This window comes from Pinus tabuliformis, chromosome 5_2, assembly GCF_031772625.1.
Source record: "Pinus tabuliformis cultivar Carrire ecotype Pingquan chromosome 5_2, CPIR1, whole genome shotgun sequence".
NCBI lineage: Eukaryota > Viridiplantae > Streptophyta > Pinopsida > Pinales > Pinaceae > Pinus > Pinus tabuliformis.
The window spans coordinates 458,761,119-458,783,339 of record NC_142306.1 but is presented as its reverse complement, the minus strand read 5'-3'; positions in this window follow the sequence as shown (position 1 = coordinate 458,783,339).

Here is a 22,221-nt window from a genome sequence, read left to right as displayed (position 1 = left end):
ATGGTCCATGGACTAGTCATTCCAAATCCTGAACCAACTAATGATCAATGTGGCTCACCCCTAAGGACCACAATCATCCCTTGCTAGATGGGGGGCTTATCACAACCCCATTTAAAATAGAAAGCTAATTTGTAACCCAGACTATTAATAATTGGAATATGACAACATGCAACTGGAAAAGAACCTATAGTTCATGAACCTACATTTTTCTCGAAAGGATAAATGGAATGTTAAAGGACATTTATCCCCTGAGAGAACAAATTAAATTCAAAGGCCACAACTTAAGGAAAACTTTCACCTAAAACATTCAGTTAAGTTTACTTTTGAAAAATGACAAAAATATTATTTCCAATACTCTCTCTTCCAAGATCAATATCAATCCTCTACATAATTGGTACAAGTATAGGGTGTGAAATAGTAAAAAAATATTTTGTCAGGAACAATCGTATTGATGGGTACAAAATGGCTCAATCATAAACTAGCTTTAGATGAAACAATACAATTATAAATAAATATTTGGGACTTTATAGAATTTCTACTTGCTTATACAAGCCTTAAACAAAATATGAAATGCCCCTCTAGAGCCAAAGGTCACTTTTGTATGGTCTTTGTTGCATGTTACCCTTTCTATTGCCCAACATATGTGATATCTACTCATAGCTTTGCATGTGTGCTTTCTATGGCCAAGTTGTAACTAATACCTTTTTTTATTTTCTAAGAAGGAAAAAGTTGAAAAGTGGCTTGGAATTGAGCCATGGATCTCTATGATCACTTTTCACCGGGTCCAGTTGCTTGGAAGGCCACACTGTTGGGAAATAACATAATCTACACTATTAAGTGCGAAGAATTATTTTCACCATTAGAAATATCGTAACAATATTAAATTAAAGAGTTGAGATATTAGTCAAATTTTTCTTGAGCTGATAATGAGGCAATCATGTATAATTTATGTCCACATAATGAGGAGTTGAGATATTGATCAATTTTTTTCTTGGGCTAATAAAGTGGTTGTCATGTATAATTTATGTCCACAAACCGAGGCTCAAGTTCACTAGGTGACCATGGACTTAATCATCCTTGCCAAATGGACTCGACAAAAACTTGGGAAATACTCGCAATTACAAAATATAAAGTTATAAATATAATTTGACACATGCCGAGCAGAGGTTAAATGGAGTAAGTCTAACTTGATCAAACTTGGTAAAACCGATTTTGACTCAACAAGATGATGAAAAAATCATTTAGGATTTCATCAGAGTCAAACTCAATAACTCACAAGTTTGACTCACAGTCCTAGTAACTATGCTTTTGTGCTACTTTAGTGGGTGGGCTTCTCCTTAGTCATCCCCCTTTTCTTTAGATGCTCCAAATCACGTCCTACTATCTAAGCGGGATTTGAACAAAGCGATTGGAGAGGATATCTACAGGAAATACATCTAGGTCCATTGAATCACATCCCCTGAGTGTCTTAGACCCAAGATGGCTTTGTATTTTGAGCATTTCATGAACCTAAAATAGATTAACGTCAAACCTACATATACATGGAAAAACTTGATGTAGACCTTCAAGATCCCTTTTAGACATTTTGGAGTAGGCTCTCACTAAGTTTGGGTTGAAACAAATCATCAAATTTAATGCCTTGATGGGACTTTCCAGCTATAACACTTGAAAAACACTAAGTCAAAGGAACATATCCTATCTAGATGTCCTATTTGTGAGAAATAGAAGTTTTAATACATTACCAGGCATCAGGTGGATCCCTCTCTACTTTATACTATTATCCATACCAGCAAGCCATAACTACTATTCATGAGGAAAATTTTCAAGGCTAGATCATTGTCGCTACAAGGACCCCCAAACTGTTTCCTTTGATTGTGCTAGAATTTCAAGATGCCATAGAAGTCTTAGAATAGTGATTCCTCAACTTCTTGGTGAGTAGTGTTCGATCTTTGTACAAGTAGATGCAAGTTTCTAATGTTGTTCCCAATATTATCACATTGAATTTACCTATCAAAGCTACTCCATAGCTTAAGAAATCAAAGAAGTTGTTAGCTTTTTTCGCGAAATGGGTTTGTAAGTATGAAACTCAAATCCATATACCTTTAACTACATCATTCAGGGGCTATGTGAGAAAGGTAGGACAAAAAAGCTTCATATTTTTACAAAGATATGCTTTACAAATTATTGTTTCCTAATAAGCACATTTATAATGAGTTTGTCAACAATATTTCACTCAAAGGAAGACTAGGGATGCCAGTGAATCTCTTGAAGACATGGTAGATCATGGCACGACGGCTAATTATATCTCTTATAGGATTGATATGGATATGAATTGTAAGAAAGACAAGCAGTGGGAAGCCTCTAAACTTATTTGTGACCTTCATGATAAGAGCCACTGCCTTGATGAGTTACCTTATAGGAGATTGGCTAATGACTTCAATTTGTTGAGCATGAAAGGGTTGCATCTGATGCTATTTTAGAGTTTCCCTTTTGATTTTTGTAGCTTGGGAGGTACTCCACATCCCTAGGTACCTAGCTTGTTTGAGTTGGCACCACAAAAGCTATTTGTGGATGAAGTACCCAAGCAATGGGTTTTGCACCCAAAGTTGTGGGAAAAAAACCAAGCATGATTTTGGAGCTTTGACAATGGTTACATGTGTGGCACCCTTAATTGAGAAAGGGGCAACTAAGGCAAGTTAAAACTATGGGAGCATTATTAAAATGAAGGAAAGGATTTTTTTTATTTGTAAGAGTGGGATAAATGACATAAAAGTTCATGTCAACATGTTTTGTAGACATTCCCTTTAAGGGTTGGTTGTTGCACCCAAGTAGCATATAAATAGAAGAGAGTTGTGACTTCATTTGGCACATCACAAGAGAAACATATCATACGAGAAGAATTTTGGAAGCAATTGCAGCCTTTAGGAGCCTTATTAAAGGAAGAAAGAGTTGAGTTTTTTATGTCTTTTTATGTGATTGGTACAGGTCAAGTTTGGGTAGTTGGTGGCTGAGGTTGAGGGTAGTTTTGTCCTCACTTTTATAATGTAATTATTTATGCATCAGGCCAAACATTTATGCGCATGTTACAGGAGGGCCAAAACCCTAGATGGGATTTAGACAAAGGTATACAACCTTGGAACAACAACATGTATTAGGTCAAGTTACAACACGGCGAAGGGAGGCTTGAAGAGGTAGGGTTACACAAGTTTTGAAGGAGATTTATGGGTTGAAATCTAGTCTAGTGTATTATTGTACAAGTTCCCTAACCAAAGGGCCGAAAGCTCAAGATTTGGTGCATAGTCTGAGGAAAATTAAGGTAGTGGAAGTCACCCATTGCAGAGGTACGTTTGTTATTCTTCCATGCTGATGCATTGCTAGGTGTTGAGGTCTTTTGGAAAGTTTGTGTGGGCAGCTTAAGTATAGGTTGGAGGGTTGTTGGAAGTTTCCCTATTGTGCCTTAAGTTCAGTCCTTGAGAAGGACTACAAAGCTGATATGAGAGGCGGAGTTATTGGAGCCTAGATATTGATCCTTTGAAGGAGAAAAGGGCAGCCAAGAGGGCTTATTGTAAAGCCCCGGTTCACTATATTGCAGAGGTCATATTCAATGGAAAGTGGGCAACCTCCATTGCCATAAGACTTGTCTTTTGTGGAGCAAGTAGTGGGTAGAAGGCAAACCCTATGTGTTGACATCCTTGATGGACTAAGGAGAAGATAGAGGGAAAAGTTGTTTGAGCCTACGTTCAATGACCTAAAGGAGTTGTGTTGACTAATAGAGGCATATTATTGAGCTGCACATTGGGAAGAAAAAGGACCAGTAGATGTGTTGGGAAGAAAAAGGACCAGTAGATGTGTTGGGAAGCAAAAGGCCCAGCGCTACATCAACAAGTAGGTCAATTGCGCTTTGTTCACGAAAAATTAGTTATCATATATTGTTGATACCAATCCCTAGTATTGTCTTGTATCAAGTTGATTGTAAAGGGCCATGATCCCTCGTATGGGAGCCCTAGATTGTTGTATTAAAGATTGTTAATATAACAAAGTTGGGTTGGAAAAATTGTGTCTTGTGTATGTGTTGATTCACTGCTATTATTTTCCATTGTGCAAAGTAGTATTGTTGTGGCATTTGGGTTTGTTTGTGTCAAATCTAAGTTGCACAAAGCACTGAAATGTTTCGAAGTTTCCGAAATGGGTACATTTAGGAACATCACCTCCCAAAATAGAAACATCTATCAAAACATCGATCGAAACATCATATATGTATATAAATATAAAAGAATTTGTAAATAATTGAATATCACATTATCTTGTAAGAAAAAGGGAAATAAGACCCATATATGACAATTTAGAAGTAAAAACAAGTCTATATTAACTCTCATAGTTGATTACATGATGGTCGAGTTTTGGCCAAGTTTCGGGTATGGGTATAGCCCGAAACACCAAGTTCCTAGAAGTTTTGTGCAACATAGTGTCAAAGACTGTGAAACCCAAACCAAATTCTTGAGTGCCATGGAAAATCAATAATCCCCAACTATAGAGACCATCAATGGTTCGTGCATAAGTTAGGAATGTTTCTGATGTTCAAGGATCATTTTCCAAATTTGGGAATGTTTCTAAGGTTCAAAGGATGTATCATGTAATGTATTTGTTTTACCTTTTAATATATTTATTTTTTTCCTATGGTGAAAACATGCACATGTACACACATGCACCCACATGTGTGTGTTGTGATAGAAAACTGATGGGCCAAGTTGACTGATTTGGTACTTTACGTTTCATGCAAAATGTTTATATTTGTAGCTTGGGAGGTACTCCAAACCCTAGGGGATAGGGTTGTGGAGGAATTGGCATCACAAAGTCACTTGTGGGCTAAGAACCCAAGCCTGGGGGTTTTGCATCGAAAGGAGTGGGGCCAAAACCAAGAATATATTTGATGATTTAACCCTTGGAGATGGATGAGCACCATTAGAGGAGCAAGGGGCAGCTTCAAGCACCAAGCAAGGAGGTCTAGAAGTTGAGATAATATTTTTTTATTATTGTGTGGACTTATAGCACAAAAAGAAAGCTGACCTAGACTTAGGACATGCCCTTAAGGGCTAGATGTTGCCACGAGAAGATTCATATATATAAGAGTGATGAGGAGCCTCATTCTCACCTAACCAAGTGTGAATCATCATAAGAGGAGAGCATTTGAAGTAGCCGCAACTCAGGAGGACAAGGACGAAGCAATAAGGGGTTGGTTTTTGGGTCTATTTGTGTCTATTGCAGGTCTAAGTTAGAGCAAAGGGCTAGCCGCTTGGGAAAAGGTTTGATCTGTGCATGTTGGAGACTTGAACTCTTCAAGGAGCAGGGGCAGAGAATTTTGTTGGATTGCAGGTAGGGCATGTTGACTAGGTTCGGTATTTATAAATGTAATATTGATCTTTGTACTTGTAAAAAAAAAGAAAAAAATTTATTATTTTTGTTATTTATAAAAATGAGTTTCTTGCTTATTGAATGCATCAAGCAATTCAAAGAGTCAATGTCATGCTCTTGTTGAGCCTATGTTCTATTTATACGAGTCTATAAAATGTCCAATGGCCCTCCAAATGACAAGCACCATCCTCTCTGTCACATTGGCTTGGAAATCGAATTAAAAGGCAGACAAGTCTGCTCAAATAATAGACACAACAGTCCACTGTCACGTCAGCTCAATAGACGAATCGAACCATTATAAATACCCAGCTATGGTATTCACAAAACAAGGGCAGATGAAGTCAGATTTTATCTGAAATCTTCGGAGGTCTATCACAGGGTAATTTTCGTATGGGATCCGCATTACAGGAGTAAGATACCTCTGCAACTTCGGTGGCAATTATAGTGACAAATATCACTGTGTCTTGGCCTCTTCATGATTAGAGTCGTGGCATACTCAACGTAGTCATGACCTACACAAATCGCATTCAATGTCATATACTCTGGGCATGCTGGACATACTTGTGGATGGAAAGATACACTCACATACTAGCAGGTACAACATATGTATAATTTCGGCGACGGAAGAAAATACTATGTCTCGGCATACTAAAGAACTCGGTGTAGGAAACAGTCACTGTCTCGGCATATCTACACTCTCGACATAACATTGTAGTGATAAACTTTGATATGATCCTACAGTAACACGTTACTGTTTGACTTACATCAGGACGCAGTCATGATCTCGGTCTTTGTCATGAGTTTGATAAAAACATAATCATGAAAAAGGTTCTCGATGTAGCTCTCATGAATACATATACATATCTCAATATAGATCTCGTTGATATGATGGTAATTTCAGTGAAGGCACAAAAGATTATTTCAATAATGAATTCAATATATAACAATGACCTCAGTGAATGTACAGTCATGGTTTTGTGATGGTGCAGCTATCATGACTTCAGTGATATTGACTCTGGTATAATAGAAGTAATGATTATGATCACAGTAGTAAAGAGGATTTGTGTTTTGGTCTTGGAGTGGTTTTAGTAGGTCAAAGGTTGAGGTCATGGTGTTCATCAACTGGAATCTTTATAAGAATAATTTTGTGCGGGTTTTCCTCTCCAAGAGGGAGAGGTTTTGGCCCTGGCAAAGAGCCAATATCATGTGATCTTGTCTCTTTGTTTTTATAGCTATTTGATGAATCAATAGGACACACTCTAATAATAATAACAAGGGAAGATTGTGCTAAGAAGTAAAGTTAAATATATCACAAATAGTTATCATGATTGGAAGAATCTCATTAACTCCTACTAGCCCTAAATTCTTCAACATAGAATCAGATCTAAGGTGTTGAAGTCAAAGAAAGGGTGGAAAAAAGAGACATACAAGGAACAATTTTCAAGAAAAGCATGAAAGCAGGTTGAAGGAATTGAAAGATCAATCTACAACAACAAACCACAATATCAAAGGTTTTTGTCTATGCAATCTAGAAGACAGTCTACAATAGCAAGAGATTTAATGTTCATAAGTCATCATTGAAAGTCCACCAAGACCCTCAAAAGTTGTCTACAAAGCAAGATCTCATCTTCGAACAAGTTGACACCATGGAAGCAGTCCTAATCTACACTACAAAAGAAGTCATATTGAAGGAAAGAAGGCACTGTCATCTCCAGGGTTATGAAATCAAGAAAGGATATCTCCTTGCCCTAGAAGAAGACCATCTGAGGAAGCATAAAATCATCCTCATCAAAAGGGAGAAACATTTTTCTATTGAAAGATTTTCTCACTTGAAAGAAGATCATCCAAGAAGAATCCCTCATACATATTCTTCATCAACATGATCTAGGTGAATATTTCATCTTCACATGACAAGTAAGTATCTTTTCATTCTATAATCAAGTTTGGTTAAATGATTTCATGATTGCAAGGACATCTATAGGTTGGATGGGTCATCAAGATTCCTTGCATGAAGAAGGAGGATAGTCATAGTCCTCTAAGAAGTTGAAATCATTAAACATATCAAAAGGTCTCCTATGAATTTATGGAAAGGGGTGCTTATGAAAGATCCCCTCACATAGTAATATTAGAAACATCAAAGTGATGTAGATGATAAACTCATTCTCTAAAGATGCAATGAAGAAGGTCACATGAAATATGATCTACATGAAAGTAAAGGGTATCAAAGGATGTAGGATATCTTCCATCTACAAGACCTAGAAAGGAAGATAACCATAATGCACTAACAGATAATCAAGGTAACAAATATCCATGGGATAAGAAGGTTACCTCATTCGACAACTTATGGTCTCTATGCTAAATAGAGAAAGACAAGTTGATGGCAAAAGTATTGAAGGGTAAAGGACTAAATTATGTGCAGAAAGGAAAGGGAAGTTTGGTCCTCAAACAAGGCAGAATAGGTATAGCTAAAATTATGGAAGCTCATATCACCGGATAGATGGAGGAAGTTGAAGAAAAGGGCCAAGGAAAGAGGGAGTAACATATCTCTACTATGATTGGGATAGTATCCCTCACAAAAGGTTCCTATCATAAGCTTATGCTATAAGATATGACAATGATGATAAGATGCATTGTAGCATCATGGAAGCATTAGAAATAAGAGCTCATGACATCACCATGGGAATCATGAAGGACAAAATCCATGACAAGACAAAACATGAAGGATATATCTCTTGGGAACCTCATTGGACATTGAAGGAAAGGAATGAGTCATCTAGTACAAGGTTCATCGTACATCAAGTCAAAATGGAAGCATCTGCCAGTTGGGGATATACAAGATCCTCAAAATTTTCTGATGGAATCCTCATCATAGGGTTCACTAATCTAGAGAGGAAACAAGTGTTTCAGCAAGAGCTCCAACTTATGGAATCCATGAGATAATGATGTGTTGACATGAAGCAGATCAAGGGATTGAAGATCTCTTCAATCGAGGAAGTTTTTGGAAGAAGCCTCAATGACCTAAAGGTAAAATAAGGTATGTATGCTTGTGTTTAAAATTATAATGTCATGTCATATGGTTGTAGGTAGCATGGATCATTACTTCTATCTGAAGAAGCATGATCAAGAGAAAAAGGATATCCTCCTCTGAAAGAATGTAGGAAGGCATAAGATACACTAGATGAAATCAACATTATATGAATACAACTGAGAAACTCTTATTAAAAGCACATGGGAATGGAATGTGTGGAGAAGGAAGAGATTGTGAGATAAGAAACCCTAATGAAGGTAACCAACATCTAAAAGACCAAGAATACTTGACCAACAAATATCCCAGAAAGATATGAAGACTTTGATGGAAAAAATGAAGACCCTTGACAATAAATATCTTTAGGAGATGTGTCAACATGTATGAATGATGTTGATACCTACAAAAAGATGTCACAATGAAGATCCATCTTGTAAGGTATGACTTGATTTAATATGTTTTGATTTCTTGAAAAATATTTGGATAAGTTCATGCAGGGCTACTCAAACAAGAGTTGTAAATAAAAGTACAACTAGCATTCATGTGGTGGATAGAGTAGCCATATAACGAAGGTTCCAAATATGAAGAAGGCCACTTTCCATTAATAAAGGAATGACATGATGAACGAAGGATGAAAGTGATCGATGGTTGTTTCCCTACAAAGAAGAAGCTCAACTGAATTTCATGACATCAAGAAGAGAAGTTGATCAAGCAGTTGAAGGACCCACGAAGAAGAATTTGCTGATATATGGAAGATTCCATAGCTAAGAGGGAGCTCTGACAAGTTCCTGATTAAAAGGGAGCTTGGGAAAGTTTCTAATCAGAGGAAACTTGGGCATATCTTCCTTAGTTGGGAGGGAGAGATAGACACAACATTCTTGTCTTCACTTTGGAAGAAAGAATGGAGGATTGGGTAATCATCTGGAATTCGATGCTCTTTGAGGATGTATAGGGCATCCAAGACAAGAGTAGGAAAGACGATTGATATTCTTTGAGGGAGGGGAACCCAAGATAAGAATAGGTCCATAAGGGCATACTCTGTGAACACCTCAGGTGGGTATGTACCTTGAGAGACAATGATGAAGGTGTCTACAGCCATTGGTCTGCCAACATTATGCTATGATATAATAAGAGATAGAGTTGTCAATCAAGGCCTTGTTGTGGAAACAATGTTGTTTACTATAATGTTATACAAATGGGTTACCAATCTGATTCTTCTTATCAAAAATTCTTTAGATTGAGAATGACCAAGTACCATTATAAATACCTCCCTATTTAAGAGGGAGTGTTGAAGAAAGTGTAACTAGGTTCGGTATTTATAAATTTAATATTGATCTTTGTACTTGTAAAGAAAAAAAATATTATTTTTGTTATTTATAAAAATGAGTTTCTTGCTCATTGAATAGATCAAGCAAGTCAAAGAGTCAATGTCATGCTCTTCTTGAGCCTATGTTCTATGTATACGAATCTATAAAATGTCCAATAGCCCTCCAAATGACAAGAACCATCCTCTTTGTCACGTTGGCTTGGAAATCAAATTAAAAGGCAGACAAGTCAGCTCAAATAATAGACACAACAATCCACTATCACGTCAGCTCAATAAATGAATTGAACCACTATAAATACCCAACTAGGGTATTTGCAAAACAAGGGCAGATGAACTCAGATTTTATCTAAAATCTTCGATGGTCTGTCACAGGGTAATTTTCGTACGGGATCCACATTACAGGGGTAAGATACCTCTGCAACTTCAATGGAAATTATAGTGACAAATATCATTGTGTCTCAGCCTCTTCATGATTACATCGTGGCATACTCAATGTATTCATGACCCACACAAATCGCAGTCAATGTCATATACTCTGGGCATGCTTGACATACTTGTGGATGGAAAGATACACTCTCAACATACTAACAGGTTCAACATATGTATAATCTTGACGATGGAAGAAAATACTATGTCTCGGCATACTAAAGAACTTGATGTACGAAACACAGTCATTGTCTCAGCATATCTACACTCTCGACATAACATTGCAGTGATACGCTTTGATTTTATGCCATGGTAACATGTTATGGTTTGACTTACATAATCATGAAATCTTGATCATGAAAAGGGTTCTCGATGTAGCTCTCATGAATACATATACATATCTAAATATAGATCTCGTTGATATGATGATAATTTCAGTGAAGGCACAAAAGATGATTTCAGTAATGAATTCAAGATACAACAATGATCTCAGTGAAGGATGTAGCATATCTCAGTGAATGCATAGTCATGGTTTTCATGATGGTGCAACTATCATGACTTCAGTGATGCAATAGAATTGACTCGGGTATATTAGAAGTAATGATGATGATCACATCAGTAAAGAGGATTGGTGTCTTGGTCTTGGAAGGGCTTAGTAGGTCAAGGGTCTAGGTCTTGGTGTTTGTCAATTGGAATCTCTATAAGAAGAATTTTGTGTTGGTTTTCCTCTCCCAGAGGGAGAGGTTTTGGCCCTGGAAAAAATCCAATGTCGTGTGATCTTGTCTCTTTGTTTTGATGGCTATTTGATGAATAAATCAGACACACTCTAATAATAATAAGCAGTGAAGATTGTGCTAAGAAGTAAATTTAAATATATCACAAATAGTTATCATGATTGGAAGAATCGCATTAACTCCTACTAGCGCTAGATTCTTCAACAAGACCGAAGCCTTGTAGTAGTTTGTTTGGAGGTTTAAAGGTCTAGTTTGAGGGCACAAAACAACCAAGGAAAATATTGTGGTAAGATCCAGTATGATGGTCGATAAGGTAGTATCTTAGGGAAGGGTTCCAGCGCAGTTTTAGAAGATAATTGAGGTAGGATGGAGGGTGTTTGTAGTGCACTAACCAGGCTTAAAATCTCATGTCTGAAGAGTGCACAGGACTATGAAAGAGAAGAAGAAGAAGGTTTCTTCAAATTAGAGGCAAGTGTTCTCCTGAGTTGGTGTTTTGCTAGATGGTTGATTCTCCTAATTTAGGGCATATTTGGAGCAGTCAAAGGGAACAGTTTTGGGAGGGTTGTATTGGATTGCTCCAAGCCCTAAGTACAACCCCTTAAAGGACAAAGAGTAGTTGTTAGAAGGGTAGAAAAAGAGAGATCAAAAGTTGACTCTTTGAAGGAAAAAATAAAGAAGCTAAGTCGACCATTTGTTGAGCCCAAGTTTACTGAAGAGAAGGACATCTTGTAGTGATTGAGGACAACCCTCCATGCCCTAAGTTTTCCTCATTGGAGTGGCACATGAAGACAATAGAGAGAAGAAGTCCCTAAGAGTTGAGGAGAAACAGTGGGTATTCTAGGAGTTGTTCACAAGCGAGTTGTGAACAAACCAAAAGAAGACCATATGTGTTGATTTGTTGATGGACTAATGATCAAATAGAGGGTAGATTAGAGAGTCGTGTTCAGTGACCTAAAGGAGAAGGGTCAATTAGTAAAGGTAGAATTGCATATTGGGAGCAAAGGACCAATAAATGTGTTCAGGGTACGACCAAGGGGGGTTTTGAAGCGCGCTACATCAACTAGTTGGTTAGTTATATCTTGTTCAGGGTAGATTGGTTATCATAGTTGTTGACACCAAACCCTAATTTTTATTCTTGTATCAGTAATTTTATGAGGGCCATGATCCTTCGTATGGGAGCCATATATTGTTGTATCATAAATTGATAATATAACGAAGTTGGATTATTGAAAAATGTAAAAAGTTGTATATTTGTGCACCTATTGATTTATTATTATTTGTTCTGCTATGAAAAGTAGTTTGTTGTGGTATTTGAGTTGGTTTTGTCCAATATTCTACGACCCTAACCTAGATTCTCTAGTTTCATGGAAAAACATGGTGTCAAAGCTACTTTGAAGGGCTAGTGAATTAGAGTGTGCACAACTGAGTAGCTTAGTGGGAGATGAGATTGTCTAGAGCATAGAGCAAAGGATTCAACTGAAGACATAGAGATGTGGACTTGATTGGCTTAGCATTGAGATAGGTTGGAAGTTATAGAGGATTGGTGGTGAACCTGCCGGGGAAATGGATTATTAAAATAAACTCATATACAAATAATAAAATAATAATAATGCTATTATTATTATAAAAATATTATTAGTCATAACAAAATTATTAATACTATAATATTAGTAATAATATTATTAATCTTATAGTATTAGGAATAATAATATTACTAATACTATATTGTTATTAAATCAAATTAATAATACTATGATAATATTACTAAACCGGGGGAATAATAATACCATTTGATATATTAAAGCTACGAGAATATGTTGTGTTGGGCGGAGGTAACATAATAATGATGATAATAATAATAAAATCATTTATTATAAATAAGGGGAATAAAGAATCAATCAAATACTAACATGGGGAATAATAATAAAAGTTGAATTAAAGGAGAGATGATTAATTACTGATGATTAAGAAAGGAAAAGGGGGGAGATAGAAAACCCAAAAGAAAAGAAAAAGGAAAAGGGGGACGGGAAATTCATGAAGAAACAAATTGAGAAGAAAGAGCAGGAATTCAGTTTTGACCAAATTTTCTTCCATCATCTTTGTTCAGATTGCTGGAGTTTTTTTCAATTTCAATTGCCTCCCTGAGATTTCCATGGTGATAGTGATTGATATTATTCAAGACCTGAGAATCTTCAAGTCAAATATGGTGCTTAGTTTTCTCATAGAAGCCTCAATTCAAAAATAAGCATTTTTTCAAGTAATATATTATGGCTAAGAAGATAAGGAATGTTAACCTCTCAGCCTCTTGGACAACTAAGATGGTTGGTTGCTTGTCAAGGAATCTTAGTGAGTCCTAAATAAGGGACCTTGGTTTGCTCTAGATATGTTAAAGAAGCTCTAAATATGGTTTTTTATAAAAGGTTATTATTGCAGATGTGGACCTATATATAAGAGTAAAATCCTTGATTATAAAGTCAAAACCCAAAGGAAGGAATCTTCACAAAACATATGAGGCAAAGTGTTAAAGAGTTCATTGAAGCATTATTTACCAATTGGAAAGTTTGCTAAAGGTCTTGAAGTGGGTTGGTGTGGCTTTTTAAGTTAATATGTATGGCCTTCACTATGCTAACTATGGGGTTAGATAACTATGTTGTATCCCTGCTTAGACCATTGTGTGATTGATCAATTAAAAGGTGTCCATATTTTGGAATAAGAAGACTCAGAGGTCTTCAAATGTTTATACCTTAGAAGGAATATGATACTTGTGAAGGTAGGCCTTGATGCTAACTTTTAGTTGGTATTGTATTAGGGCTACAAGATTTTGTTTATTCGATTTAGGAGAGTGAGAAGGTTTACTCAAATGTGGGAAAACTATGAACGAAGGCCTCTTTTGAATCCTCGGAATAAAGTCTTGGTAAATGGTTATGGAGTGAAGGATTGTTGGATGTGTTCATAGGCTGGTGAGGGTTTATGTATCATTATAAATCCTTTTAATAAGTTTCTTCCCTATTAGGTTCAAAACTCAATCTCTGAAACAAGTAAATAAAATTTTTCAAAACCCTATAATTTTGTTAGAAATTTGAGGATTGAGTTTGGAAATTTGGGGATTTGAGGTTTTAGCCCCAAACCCCTAGTTATATGGTTCGATAGGAACTATGACCATGGGATAAGGGATTAACTATAGAAGGAGTGTCAGTGGGATTTATTAAGTGATGAAGAAAAATATTTGGGATTTTCTAAGCATAAGAGAATCTGGGCATAGGGTTATGTTGATAATGCTTAATATAGGTTCCATCAAGTTCAGTAGATGGGAATATGAAATCTTTCAAGTGACGGAAGTGGGCATCGAGATCCATCAGTATTTAGATACCTATACATTCAAAAATACCTTATAAATGAAGTTCTCCAAAAATTCAAATGATGGATGGAAGAATTGGTTTGTGATAGAACAAGGAGTTAGTGAAAGTTTGAGGATCTCAAATATTCCCAAACAAATAGAACATTAAACTTTTTTAAGTGTTGGAGACATAATATCATAGTTTGTCAAAGAATGGAAGTTTGAGCATCAATAAAAATTTAGAAAGAGGAATTTTCTAAAAGAATTAGAACTATATGCTAGCATATTAGGGCACATGGAAGTCACATGGATCCCATGTGGGCACTCATAGACCCTTTGAGCAGGTAGGTGCTAACATGAAAGGATGATATGTCAAGATGACATGGCACAAAGTATAAGTTTTGGTGACATGGAAATCGATGTGTCGCTTGTCATGGCAGGTGACATGGAATATGGAAATATGAAAAGCCAAAGTTTTTTAAAATGATGTTCTTTGGGTTTTTCCACTTATGGATGGATTTGGATGAATCTGAAGAAAAAGTATAAAACCTAGATATCTAGATGAGAGGGAGTTTCACCTATGTGGACTTGAGATGACATGGAAAGTACTGGCATGGATCAAAGGCATAATAATTCTAAGGTGGAGGCCATGTGGTAGCCTCATGGAAGTGATGTGGATAATGAAATTTTGAGTTAAATAAAATCCAAAAAATCTAGAATTTCATTTAAATGGAACTAATGGAAAATTTTAGATTTGGATGTGAATAGTATAGACTAACATTTTTATTTGTAGGTGTGGCCCAATGTAGTGGTGACACATTGGTAGTGAATATCACACGTTATTTGATATAGCATTAAAAAGTGGAGACATGTGGGAAAAAGTATTTCCATGTGTATGTTGGGTGTCCATTGTTAGTTGTATGGATGCTTACATGGCACTAGGAAGGATAAATCTCGTGAGGGCCATAAGTTTGTGTTCAAAGGTTATATTTGGATGAAATTTGTATCATTAGAAATATCTCAATAATTAAAACACATTGGTCATCACGGAAAAGAGTTTCAAGGTGGTTGAATGAAGAGGAATTTTGATAACCCCATATCCATAAAGTAACCTTGGAGATTAGGCATGTACACCCTATTATATCTTTATTGGAGACAATTTCTATTTGGGGAACTGTGCCAAGACAAAAACCAACTTGCTTTAGGTCTAAGTTGGCCATTGAACCAAAGGGGTTTCCCTCAGATTTTATGAGACTTATGTGTTGTTCATTATCATTGAATAACAACCTTTTAAGCAAAGTGGCCGGATTTAGGGGTACTGGGGGGTTTGTTGAGAAGGTGGTTGCTTAGGGTTTTTAATCATTTCTTAAATTAATAAATCCCTCCCTTTCTAGGATCTAATAAAAGTGAGAATATTCAACCATGACATACTAATAGCTTGTAAGATGTGAATAGAAGCTTTAAGAAGATATCAAATAATATACATACTCATACTGAATATTAATATTACTTAATAAGTCTAGAACACATGAATAAGTACCTCAAACAAATCAACAACAATACAAATTGCTATTATATAGAAGACAGTAATCTCCAAATGTGGAGGGACTAATATAAACAAACTATTTATTTAATCAACTAATGATTTCCATGGGAATTGAGGAAGACTGATACTAAGCCTAACCTACCAATCAACATAAAATGAGCAACAAAATAGTAGAGACCTCCCACCACTAGAGTTTGGTCGATACTAGGAGAGTGACTCAAAATATCTTCTAAACAGAGCAAATGACTAACATGACCGACAAGTGTAAGCCAGACAAAAGGATATCGATTACTTGAAATGAAAGTAGAGAAACTCTACCTTAGATGTTGGATCTAAACAATAAAAAGAAGTATCATTTCCTCCTTCCACATCTAAGATCTTGATAGTCGATAATTCCACCATAAAAGGTAGTAATTCCCACTTCCATCCCATCAACGAGATATAACTTTCCATAATCTTAGCATATGATTGAAAACCCGTATATTCTTCCCATTGTGCCAGCCATAATGAATATGAATCTTGCATACCACAAGTGTGTTGATGGCACCTCACATACCCCCTGTTGGTATCCTTATGACCAGTTTTAATTGTATGGTAAAGCATTTCTAACCAAACTCTCCCTCTCTTGTGTTGGGTTGTTGAACCACATATGCCAATTAAATTATGCATGCATACCATTATAGCCACCGTCCTCGTCACACACGTTGTGGCATCGCTATAGTCACCAAAATACCTACTTATCTTCCTTAACTTTGGAGAGTGCAGTCTCACCACACAATCCCTCGACCTGTTGGTCAAGCGAGATGGTGGCACCCACTCCCCCCACCTCGAAAGTTACCCACATATGGGGGAATATAAAATTAAATTATCAATAAATGTAACTTTATTTTTCTTATGAATGATGAATTTGAAAATAAATTTTAATATTTATTATAAATAATTTTTCATCTGAATGAATATATATATATATATATATATATATATATATATATATATATATATAGATAGATAGATATAGTGAAGTGAAATATAATTGTTTTACCATGTTTATAACCTAATCTATTCTAGATAATTATCCAAGAAGAAAACGACCAAAAGGATAAACTATAATTTCAAACAATTAAACATCTTTATCAAGATAATTGTTCATCTCAAAACTTCCTTTCTTTAAATATGGAACTCCATCACTTGAATTTTTGCTCAAATAATATTTAATAGATGCCAAAGGAACCAGATGGAAATTGTAGAGCTTCTTTAGAAAGTTGATCTAATTTTGAGTTCAATTCCCTTAAGATATGCTTGGCAGAAAACCATTCCATCTTATTTATTTTGCTACGGATATTCCATATGATATGTTCCAAACAAGGGCTTCAATGAAAACCTTGTTATCCAACCAATTGATGACAAACTTTGAATCTCCCATGATTTGCATCTTACAAATGTTCTTAAAATTGGTGGCATATAATAAGGTCCACAAAGATGTAAATTCCACATTCATGTTTATACCAAAACCATGGCAATATCGAATAAGAATATGATGATTCTGATGAAAGAAGATAACAACACTGAAACCGCAGCGTAGGGGATGTCCCTGACTTGCCCCATTAAAAAAGGCCCAAGGAGTATCGAGGAGCAATGGAGGAATGCTCAGAATTTTATCCTTCCTCCTTTTCGAAATGTTCTTGAATTTTTTGCAAACAAATTCATCCCTTAACTGCCTTGGACAAAATATAACAATCCCGAAATATAGCTTGGCTTCGAACCCACCATATAAAGTTAACGAATGTTGTTGGAAGGACCTATATCTCCCTAATTAATGGCTCATTAATCCAATCAAGGACATGATATGCTAAAGAGGGCTTATTCTAGGATGCAAAGAACATTTTGAAAAGGGTATTGATCAACTCCCAAACCTATAAAGAAAACTTGTAATGAACAAAAAGGTGTAAAGTAATCTCCTCTTGATATTTATAAAGCGTGCATCTTTTGGGGCTTGACCAGCCTCTTTTCAATCCATTTTCCCACGTTAATAATTTGTCATTCTAAGCAAGCCCCGAGATAACATTTTTTTACCATGCAAGGATATCATCACTTTTTGGATCCAAACAAATAAGGTAGACCAAAAGATCTATATAATGATTTCATTGCATTGTTTCCTCCCCTAAGAGGCCTAGATCCATAGATGAGTGTCATACTCTTTATCCTACTTCATGATTAGGATTTGATTTAACATCTCCTATATAGAATATGCCTATATCACGTAATGAAGAGATCAAACCATCCAAGAGGAGGTAGAAGTCCCATGCGCCAATCCAAGGGTCTTAACTAATCCAAATGCTTATCCCATTCTTAACTTTTCAAGAAATCAAATCTCTTATCAGTGGAAAAACCCTTCACCATCGCCTTCTAGACAATTGACACATTTACAATATGTTTTATTGGATCCCTTATCCATTCTATGGCTATTTCACCCTAATATATTTATCTCACATTATCCTTCCCCACATCATTCTATCATTTAACAAACCCCAAAGACTTTTTGCAACTAATGACTAACAGAACTATGATAAATGTTTCAAGCCCCAACCTACAAGAAGTCTTGGCCTAGAAATGTTAGTACACTTTACTAATGGAAGACCTCTTTTTTTCTCGCACCAAACCATAAGAATCAAACACAAAGGCTTTGAATTTTCTCCAATATGCCCTTAGGTATGTCCGTAATTGATGTCCAATACACAAAAATGCATTCTAGGATGGACTATACCAATATCAAACACCCCCCCTCTAGATAAGAGTCTATTGACCCATACATCAATATTGGCTTCTGTCTTCTTAATCAATCATGACCAATCGGTATTCCGATATGCATTTAGTTTCAAATAGAAACCTAGATACTTAAAACCTTCCTCCAAAGCCTAAGTTGTGAAGGAGAAGAAATGAGGAATAATGTTGAATAATGTATTCAAGATGGAAGCCCAAGTTATCAAATACTTTTCCTAATTAATTTGCATTCCCATGACCAATTCATTTTTTTCCAAAATTCTTTTTATGGATGACAAATTGTGGGCATAACCTGCAAGAAATAATATGATATCATCAACAAATAATACATGAGTAATATTAGCATTATATAAAATCTTTATGCCCAGTAAATCTCCTCTTGCAACTGCATCCCTAATAAGCCTACTCAAAACTTCAATAACCTACAAAAAGAGCAAAGGAGACAATGGACATCCTTTTCTCGGTCCCCTATAAGCTTTGAAAAAACTAGCACACGTTTATTAAAACTACAAAATTGACAGATTTGATGTAGCCTAAAATCCAATTGATAATTTGAGGGCTCATTCCCAGACTAACAAGATAGAACCTTAGAAAGGACCAATTAACCTGATCATAAACCTTAGATATATCAATTTTCATGGTAAAGGTCAGGATCCTCTGGGTCTTTATTAAGTGCATTACTTATTGACCTAGGGCAACTGCATCGTGAATTTGGTGATCGTACAAAAAACCAAATGGTTCTTCTAAAATGAATGAAATAAGAATTGGTTTCAATCTTCCAAATATAATTTTTGAAACCACCTTATAGATCACATTGCAATAAGATATTGACCTATAATCATTAAAAGAGGTTGTCTCTTGCTTTTTAGGAATTAAGAAAATAAAATTTGAGTTTTAAGGAACCCAACCCTTTCTCCTATGATTCCTTTATCACTCCTAGCATATCAAATTTTAAAAGATAGAAAAATACCAAGTAAAATTTCATTATGAATCCATTTGGCCTTCATATTTTGTTCTTTTACATACTAGAAAGGTTTGATAGAATCTCTCCCTTCACGACCTCTACTTCCAAAAACTCATTCATCTCATCCATAATAACTCAAGGGAAAAAATTTAAAACATCTAAAATATCCATTATTAGATAATCTTGTGGCTCAGAGAAGAGGTTACCAAGTGCCTGACCCCAGCTTCTATCTTTTCCTTGAAAGAATGAACCATGTCACCATACCATTTTTACCTTGAAAATGGTGTTTGTACTCTTCCTGAAATTGATGAAGTTATGAAATAACTTCATATTATTATTGCCTTTAGCAATCCATATGACACGACTTTTAAGTTTTCTAACATCGCAAATCTTCTTTCCGAGCTAAAAGTTCCTGCTTTTTAACCTCCAATGATCTAAGAGTGTTCAAGTCTTCTAAAGAAAAAAGGACAAAAGTATTTGAAATATAAATTTCATTAAATTTTGCTCCAGTTTCCAAAAGGGAGGATTCTTGTTTCTTTATGAAGGATATAATCCATTCCTTGGTTTATTCTCAAGTGTTTTTAAATTGTAAGAAATTTTTCACATGAAGGAAAGATTCACATGATGATCCACATGCGACCAACTATATTCAACCAACTTAATAAAATCCTCTTCTTTGAGCGAGGAACTATTAAACAAAAAATGAGTTGGAGGCAATTTCACCCAAGATTCAATTTGAAGCAAAATTGGATAGAGATCAGAAAGTCCTCTGGACTCCACCCAGGATTTGGTAACAAGATTGGATTCACATTTATATTCTCACATATAGAAGTGATCAAGTCTTTTTGAGACTACATTGTCCGAAGATTTAACATTCCACCATGTAGGGGATAAGTTAATGGGCTTTATATTGACCAGATTTAGAGGATAAAAAAGATGAATGAAAAATGATCCCAATGGATTCAAATGAGGATGGCCCTAAACTTCAATAAGGGAGGTCATAAATTTTAGATCCCCCCAACCCCCAAAGATAATTCATCTAATCTTAAGGACATTCAAGTTTTCCACCTTTTCCCAAATAAGCTTTATGTTTAGAATATGGACCATAAAAATTAACAAATCTCCATATTAAAACCAAGTCCCTTATCTCCATATCAACCTTGATAGAGTTATTGTCAGAAAAATATGAAACTCATTAAGACAAGGGCTCCAGGCAGCGGTTAAACCATTAGACAAAATTGCAGCATCTAAGAAGCAAGAAGACCACCCCTTGAGCCATGGCTCCATAATGGAATAAGTTTTTCCTCTTTTTATCATGGTCTCTTGAAACATAATTATGTCTAGATTTTGAAGAGAAACAAGACGCTTGAGTACATTTTTCTTATGGGTGCCCCCTGTTATCGTTCTATAATTTTAAGATTGGTAGAATAACTATAGAGGACAACATCAAAACCACTTTGGAAGTTGTGATCTAGCCCTACCAACTTCAGAGAGGGATCTCTCTATTTAATTTAGCTTTACTTTTATGTAAATTTTAGGCTAGATATGATTGTACTTGTTTGTTTGTTTGAAATTGGTTGATTGGTTTGGTTGGTTGATTTGATTAAATTATTTTCTTTCCATTGGGCTATGGAGTCAAATAAAGCTAGATATTGCATCAATATGTTTAAAAGAGTAATCACAGGGCAAGCTAGTTGCGTTTACTGGATCTTTAAAGTGAATTATGAAATGAAGAAGAGGTGATTTCAGTAATGATCGAAAAGCATTTAAGAATTTTTCAATCAGACTTCAGAAGAAAAACATACAGATTGTAAAAACAGTCTGAATAAGGTGTTCAATTAACAAATCTTATTTTTCACATTTCCTGTTTTACAATTAGATTTTCAGATGATTATGATGTAGAGAAAAACAATGGAAACAAATATTACAATAGGAAAAACATCACCAGTAAATTGCAGCACAAGAATCCTGTGAAAGTATTTGTATTAATGACGCTCTAGCAGCGTGGAAAAAAGTACAATGCTCAATAAGAAAAATTACAATGATCAAGCACCGACCCCAATACTTCGAATGAATGAAGTATTTAAAATTAAATATCCAAAACGATTACAATGAATGTCGTATCAACATGGCAATCTATTGTTAATTACAACATAACATAATTGACTAATGTGACCAAAAGAGGTGAATTTGGTGAAGTAATATGGACGTCTGGCACCATTTTCGCAAAGAACAGTTACTGAGTTGCCACGATTTTGGTGTTGAGTTGGGTGTAGTTGATCTTTACCCTTTTCTTTATTCTTGAAATTCACACAATTTATCCCACTACTCCTCATCCGAGATGGTGATTTTTGTTGCCTTACGATAGATTTCATTTACCTCGGTATATCAAGAAAATGTGGGCTTTACCACGAAGATATGCTTTATCTCATGTTGAATGAAAATATCATTGCTGATAAATTCTAAAAAATATCTCCCTGTCATAGCACCTTTAATGTTGGAAAACTTAGCAGTATCCCTTGCAATGTCTTTAAGATTCCTCATATAATCTTCCCTGGTTATTAGTTTGTCATTAACTACAAATAAAGAAGGCACACCCCTCTTTGTTAATGACTCTATTTTGCTAAAAAAAATGTTGACTTTTATTTCCAAACTGTGACATTTTTCTT